Genomic DNA, 6,190 nt, shown 5'->3' with positions numbered 1-6,190 from the left:
CCCACATTTAAAAAATACTTGGATGTGCACTTGAAGTGCTGTAACCTGCAGGGCTACGGACCAAGAGCTGGAAAGTGGGATTAGGCTGGATAGCTCTTTTTCGATCGGTGCAGACACGATGGGTCGAATGGCCTCCTTCTGTGCCATAAATTTCTATGATTCCATCTCTCTCAGAATTGGTTATTTAGAGATGACCGGGAAGAATTCCAGCTCTATTGTTCCATCCATCCTCCAAGGCCCATTAACAAGTTACACTGGATTGCCAATCAGAAATAGTGCCCTGGAAGACCTAGGATCTGCCTGACTTAAGTACTGGATAACTGAGCCTCCCACGGAGCATCCAACCTCCGATCCCCTTTGGTCTCCTTATCTAAGGAGGGATATACTTGCCTTGGAGGCGGTGCAACAGAGGTTAACTCGATTGATTCCTATGATGAGAGACTGTGTAGAATGGCCCTATACTCGCTGGAGTTTAGAAAAGTGAGAGGTGATCTCATTGAAGCATACAAGATTCTGAAGGGGATTGACAGGGTAGATGCTGAGGTTCCCCGGGCTGGAGTGTCTAGAACCAGGGGTCACAGTCTCAGGATAAGGGGTCAGCCATTTAAGACTGAAATGAGGAGGAATTTCTTCACTCAGGGGGTGGTGAATCTTTGGAATTCTCTACCCCAAAGGGCTGTAGATGCTGAATCTCTGAGTATATTCAAGGCTGAGATAGCTAGATTTTTAGAGTCTAGGGGAATCAAGAGATATGGAGATGGTGCAGGCAAGTGGAACTGGGGTCGATGATTAGCCATGATCTTATTGAATGGCCGAGCAGGCTCAAGGGGCCGTGTGGCCTACTCCTGCTCCTATGTCTTAAGTTCAGATGATGTCCAGCAATGTCTTAGAACAAACTCAATCTTAAAAAGTCTGTGCTAACTTAGAAAGGTGGAGCAGACAACAGGTGAGATTATTCTACTCAGTTAGTGATGGCAATAGACTCCAGTGCTGAGGTGTAATAAACTGCAATGGCACACCCAATCAAGACACTAAAACTACAATGGTCCACCAGATCTACCACAGTACTACAATTAAGATGCTGTGAACCAAATTAGTGCTGCAAATAAGCACCTTGGGCTACAGACAGGTTAGCTGGAGGATGCCACTCCTGTGTGCTCCATTCACCTAATGATGTCCAATTCATCCAGTCATCAAGTGCAGTGTTCTAAATGAAGAAGAATGAAAACATAAACTGATCTTTCTTGTGCATTCTGTAGCATGAGTGAGAAAGGGTTGTAGAATCATCTGTCTTACTTCTTAACAGGGTAGATGCAAGGCGGATGTTTCTCCTGGCTGGAGAGTCTAGAACCAGGGGTCACAGTCTCAGGATAAGGGGTTGGCCATTTAGGACTGAGATGAGGAAAAATGTCTTCCCTCAGAGAAAGAAAGACTTGGATTTATATAGCACCTATCACGGTCATCTCAAAGCACTTTACAGCCAATTACCTTTCAAGTGTAGTCATTGTTGTAATGTACAGGGTGGTGAATCTTTGGAATTCACGACCCCAGAGGGCTGAATCGTTGAGTATATTCAAGGCTGAAATAAATAGATGTTTGGACTCTTGGGGGATCTAGGGATAGTGCAGGAAAGTGGAGTTGAGGTCGAAGATCAGCCATGATCTCACTGAATGGCGGAGCAGGCTCGAGGGGCCGAACGTCCTATTCCTGCTCCTAATTTTTATGTTTTTATGTTCTTACTTGCATCACTGCAAAACATTACAATGTCTTGTGACAATCTAACATGACAATCTAACATATCCAGACGCTTGGAATTATTAATGTTTGTACAATTTGTACATTATTTGTAACAGTTCAATGATCAGATTGTTTAGATTACTAGGAGTAGGTACTCAGCTTTTATTACAATTATGAACTCTTTCCATCTGTCCTGATAATTTGAGATCTAATGTGACCTGCTACATATAGCTTTGCACTCAGAGCCTGCGTTACATCGGAACCATCAGTTACTGGATCTTTTGAACTGGCCCAGTGAGTTCAGCATCTGCCTCAGAAATCTCAATAAGAAGCATAGAATGGTTACAGCATGGAAGGAGGCCATTCGGCCCGTCGAGCCCATGCCAGCTCTTTGCTAGAGCACTTCAGCCAGTCCCACTCCCCCGGCCCTTTCCCCTTGGCCCTGAATTTTTTTTCCTTCAGCTACTTATCCAACTCCCTTTTGAAAGATAACATTGAGTCTACCTCCACCACCCTTTCAGGCAGTGCATTCCAGATCTTAAACATTGGTACATAAGAGCATAAGAATTAGGCATAGGAGTAGGTCATTCAGCCCCTCGAGCTTGTTCTGCTATTCAATGAGATCATGGCTGATCTTCTACCTCAACTCCACTTTCCTGCATTATCCCATATCCATATATGTAAAAAACAATTTACTTATGTCGCTTTTGGTTCTTTTGCCAATCACCAAAACCTGTGACATGAGGAAAAGTTGAGGAGGTTGGGCCTCTACTCATTGGAATTCAGAAGAATGAGAGGTGATCTTATCAAAATGTATAAAATTAGGAGGGGGCTTGACAAGGTGGATGCAGAGAGGATGTTTCCACTAATAGGGGAGACTAGAACTAGGGGGCATAATCTTAGAATAAGGGGCTGCCCATTTAAAACTGAGATGAGGAGGAATTTCTTCTCTGAGGGTTGTAAATCTGTGGAATTTGCTGCCTCAAAGAGCTGTGGAAGCTGGGACATTGAATAAATTTGAGACAGAGATAGACAGTTTCTTAACCAATAAGGGAATAAGGGGTTATGGGGAGCAGGCAGGGAAGTGGACCTGAATCCATGATTGGATCATCCATAATCGTATTAAATGGCGGAGCAGGCTCGAGGGATCATATGGCCTACTCCTGCTCCTATTTCTTATGTTCTTATGTTCTTATATGTCCACAGTTCCATAAAGGTAGCAGACCAGGTAGATAAGATAGTTAAAAAGGCATATGGAATGCTTTCCTTTATTAGCCGAGGCATAGTATATAAGAGCAGGGAAGTTATGCTAGAACTGTATAAAACACTAGATAAGCCACAGCTTGAGTACTGTATGCCATTCTGGTCACCACATTACAGGAAGGATTTGATTGCACTAGAAAGGGTGCAGAAGAGATTTACGAGGATGTTGCCAGGACTGGAAAACTTTAGCTATGGGGAAAGATTGGATAGGCTGGGGTTGTTTCCCTTGGAGGAGACTGAGGGGAGATTTAATTGAGGTGTTTAAAATTATGAAGAATCTAGATAGAGGGGATAGGAAGGACCTAGTTCCCTTAGCACAGGGGTCAATAGCCAGAGGGCACAGATTTAAAGTAAAGGATTAGAGGACAGTTGAGGTGAAATTTTTTCACCCAGAGGGTGGTGGGGGTCTGGAACTCACTGCCTGAAAGGGTGGTAGAGGCAGGAACCCTTACCTGGATGTGCACTTAAAAAGACATAATCTATAGGGCTACGGACCTAGTGCTGGAAAGTGGGATTAGGCTGGGTAACTCTTTTTCAACTGGCACGGGCATAGTGGGCCGAATGGCCTCCTCCTGTGTCGTAATGTTTCAATGATTCTATGATTTTTCGTCCCAATTTGTGCTCTTCAGTCTTCAAACGCTGGCCTACTGCTCCTTAAAATCTACCTCTTTGACCAAGCTTTTGGTCATCTGCCAAAATTTCCCTTTAAGTGGCTCGGTGTCAAATTTTTTTTTATAATGCTCCTGTGAACATTATACTGCATTAAAGGCGCTATGTAAATACAAGTTGTTGTCACTGTATGACACACCTTATTCTGTGCACTGTGCATACCAGCCGAAATAGCCCAGTTGGGAGAGTGTTAGACTGAAGATCTAAAGGTCCCTGGTTCAATCCTGGGTTTTGGCGGGGAAGGTGGCCCTTCTTTTGTGTCCCATTATCACCTCCCTTTGCCTTGCACCATCAGCCCTTTTGTGGCTTCATCACTCTTGCACTCCACTCTGTCCCTTTGTGTTCCTTTCCCTGCTCATTGTCTTCATCATTTTTCATTCCTGGAAAATAAACACCAATTGTTAAAACATTCAGAGGCAAAGTTAATGAAAGCTGCAAGAAAGAGAAAACTTATGACTCTACATTAGGATGGAGAATGAAACAGTTAATTCAGAGACCATGGTCCAGAACTTAAAGAAGGGTAACTTTGAAGGTATGAGGCGTGAATTGGCTAGGATAGATTAGCGAATTATATTTAAGGGGTTGACAGTGGATGGGCAATGGCAGACATTTAGAGACCGCATGGATGAACTACAACAATTGTACATCCCTGTCTGGCGTAAAAATAAAAAAGGGAAGGTGGCTCAACCATGGCTATCAAGGGAAATCAGGGATAGTATTAAAGCCAAGGAAGTGGCATACAAATTGGCCAGAAATAGCAGTGAACCCTGGGACTGGGAGAAATTTAGAACTCAGCAGAGGAGGACAAAGAGTTTGATTAGGGCAAGAAAAATAGAGTACGAGAGGAAGCTTGTAGGGAACATTAAGATGGACTGCAAAAGCTTCTATAGATATGTAAAGAGAAAAAGGTTAGTAAAGACAAACGTAGGTCCCCTGCAGTCAGAATCAGGGGAAGTCATAACGGGGAACAAAGAAATGGCAGACCAATTGAACAAGTACTTTGGTTCAGTATTCACTAAGGAGGACACAAACAACCTTCCGGATATAAAAGGGGTCAGAGGGTCTAGTAAGGAGGAGGAACTGAGGGAAATCCTTATTAGTCGGGAAATTGTGTTGGGTAAATTGATGGGATTGAAGGCCGATAAATCCCCAGGGCCTGATGGTCTGCATCCCAGAGTACTTAAGGAGGTGGCCTTGGAAATCGCGGATGCATTGACAGTCATTTTCCAACATTCCATAGACTCTGGATCAGTTCCTATGGAATGGAGGGTAGCCAATGTAACCCCACTTTTTAAAAAGGGAGGGAGAGAGAAAACAGGGAATTATAGACCGGTCAGTCTGACATCGGTAGTGGGTAAAATGATGGAATCAATTATGAAGGATGTCATAGCAGCGCATTTGGTAAGAGGTGACATGATAGGTCCAAGTCAACATGGATTTATGAAAGGGAAATCATGCTTGACAAATCTTCTGGAATTTTTTGAGGATGTTTCCAGTAGAGTGGACAAGGGAGAACCAGTTGATGTGGTGTATTTGGACTTTCAGAAGGCTTTCGACAAGGTCCCACACAAGAGATTAATGTGCAAAGTTAAAGCACATGGGATTGGGGATAGTGTTCTGATGTGGATTGAGAACTGGTTGTCAGACAGGAAGCAAAGAGTAGGAGTAAATGGGTACTTTTCAGAATGGCAGGCAGTGACTAGTGGGGTACTGCAAGGTTCTGTGCTGGGGCCCCAGCTGTTTACATTGTACTTTAATGATTTAGACGAGGGGATTAAATGTAGTATCTCAAAATTTGCGGATGACACTTAGTTGGGTGGCAGTGTGAGTTGCGAGGAGGATGTTATGAGGCTGCAGAGTGACTTGGATAGGTTAGGTGAGTGGGCAAATGCATAGCAGATGAAGTATAATGTGGATAAATGTGAGGTTATCCACTTTGGTGGTAAAAACAGAGAGACAGACTATTATCTGAATGGTGACAGATTAGGAAAAGGGGAGGTGCAACGAGACCTGGGTGTCATGGTACATCAGTCATTGAAGGTTGGCATGCAGGTACAGCAGGCGGTTAAGAAAGCAAATGGCATGTTGGCCTTCTTAGCGAGGGGATTTGAGTATAGGGGCAGGGAGGTGTTACTACAGTTGTACAGGGCCTTGGTGAGGCCACACCTGGAGTATTGTGTGCAGTTTTGGTCTCCTAACTTGAGGAAGGACATTCTTGCTATTGAGGGAGTGCAGCGAAGGTTCACCAGACTGAATCCCGGGATGGCAGGACTGACATAACAAGAAAGACTGGATCAACTGGGCTTGTATTCACTGGAGTTCAGAAGAATGAGAGGGGATCTCATAGAAACGTTTAAAATTCTGACGGGTTTAGACAGGTTAGATGCAGGAAGAATGTTCCCGATGTTGGGGAAGTCCAGAACCAGGGGTCACAGTCTAAGGATAAGGGGTAAGCCATTTAGGACCGAGATGAGGAGAAACTTCTTCACCCAGAGAGTGATGAACCTGTGGAATTCTCTAC

The 6,190-nt window shown here is 44.0% G+C and overlaps 1 non-coding gene across 1 annotated transcript; it reads left to right on the top strand.

The window, feature by feature from the left end:
* Positions 1-3,833: 3,833 nt before the first annotated feature.
* Positions 3,834-3,906, top strand: trnaf-gaa (transfer RNA phenylalanine (anticodon GAA)). The gene has a single exon. It is a non-coding gene; the product is annotated as a tRNA-Phe (tRNA).
* The last annotated feature ends 2,284 nt before the right edge of the window (positions 3,907-6,190 follow it).

Source organism: Pristiophorus japonicus, chromosome 12, assembly GCF_044704955.1.
Source record: "Pristiophorus japonicus isolate sPriJap1 chromosome 12, sPriJap1.hap1, whole genome shotgun sequence".
NCBI classification, from domain to species: domain Eukaryota; kingdom Metazoa; phylum Chordata; class Chondrichthyes; family Pristiophoridae; genus Pristiophorus; species Pristiophorus japonicus.
This window is presented reverse-complemented; position numbering and strand designations above follow the sequence as displayed.